The sequence below is a fragment of the Solanum tuberosum genome, unplaced genomic scaffold, assembly GCF_000226075.1.
Source record: "Solanum tuberosum cultivar DM 1-3 516 R44 unplaced genomic scaffold, SolTub_3.0 scf00021, whole genome shotgun sequence".
Lineage (NCBI taxonomy): Eukaryota > Viridiplantae > Streptophyta > Magnoliopsida > Solanales > Solanaceae > Solanum > Solanum tuberosum.
Window position 1 is genome coordinate 2,686,002 of NW_006238947.1, and position 1,647 is coordinate 2,687,648.

Here is a 1,647-nt window from a genome sequence, read left to right on the forward strand (position 1 = left end):
TATTTGTAAATTACTAAAGCTATAATGATATTAAATCTAATGACAATTAACTAATATCAATAAAGACTTTAATATTTGTTAATATGCTTAATTATTGTTGCTAAAAATTATTTTTGTCAAAGTACGTGTACATATATGTAATGTATATAGTGCTGAGTCACAAACAAGGTTGAATTGTACTGCATGAAAGGTCCACTCAACTCCCAGAATTAATGGAAAAGATTGAAACCAATTAAATATTTTAAATTACACAAGGATTATACAGTCAGTTTTTTTTTATATAATAGTTTAGTTTGTTTAGATAATCTTTTATTAATAAAATATTATTACAAAAGAGTAGTTAATCCAGAAAGTTCTTACTATAGCTCAAAAAATTGTCAAAATGAGACAAGTTAAGGCGAATACAAATGTTATCGGTTCTTTAACGGTTTGAGAGTTTTTTTTAATGGATTAGTATGTCTACAAATAGATAATTAATAAGTCAAATTGATAAATTTTTAAATTGGACGGAACTGAACGATACACCTAAATAGCGATTTGACCACATCACTTACATTTTTATTTATATATAGATAGTTAAAATATAAAGAAAAAAAATGAAAACACAACAATAAAACGATTGAATAAATAATGGAGGAGAAATATTAATATAATTTAAACATTTTTTTAATTGTAAGGTGTACACCAAATATGCCTTACAAGGCACACGCCACCTTGTAAGGTACATGTCAGGTTGCGCTTCCTATATACGATTTAACGGCTTCTACCTTCCATCCAAATATTACCCTTTATAAAGGAATGTGTCATGCTGTGCTTCCTATATATGATTTAACGGCTTCTATCTTCCATTTAATTATTGTCCTTTTGATGTATGAAACTATGATAAAGGAAAGATGATAAAAGAGAATAAGATAGAGAACTAAAATCACATAAATAAAATAAAATTACATTTAACGAAAAAAAATTGATACTAACATTATATATGATTTTTTTCCTGATATAATAATAAAAGTAAAATGTGTAGATGGATCGACTTATCGAGTTACTATTTTTTTAAAAATAAATTAGAAGATAGAGTTCGTACGGCTCTTCTAAATTATTCATGGTCCAAATGTTGGACTTTTTGGCAAATACTTTTAAAATGTTTCTTATATATATAGATACAGTTTGATCTTATCGATATACATTTACAGAATCAAGGATTTGATTGTGTTTTTTTTTTTTGGGAAAACAAAACAATTAAAATGTATTTCTCGATATTACTACAATAGTAATATATTTTGTTTACAAACAGTAGTATATAATTAATAATATGCATAGGGTAGCTCTTCTCAGTAAAAGTCAAAGCTATGAGGGGGAGTTTAATTGGAAATAAATTATTTTGAGATAAATTATTTTATTTTATATATGAGATAAACTATTTTATTTTATATATGACATAAATTATTTTATCACTAAAATATAAATAATGGAATAAATAATCCAATGAGACCTAGTATCTCCAATCAAAGATAGAATAAAATAATAATACATTTTTATTCTTAGAATTATATTATAACTAAAACCTCAAACCAAATAACTCCCAAAAATGTACGCATTTTATGCACTTTAATAATGGACAAGTACTACAAATATTAACTTTGGACT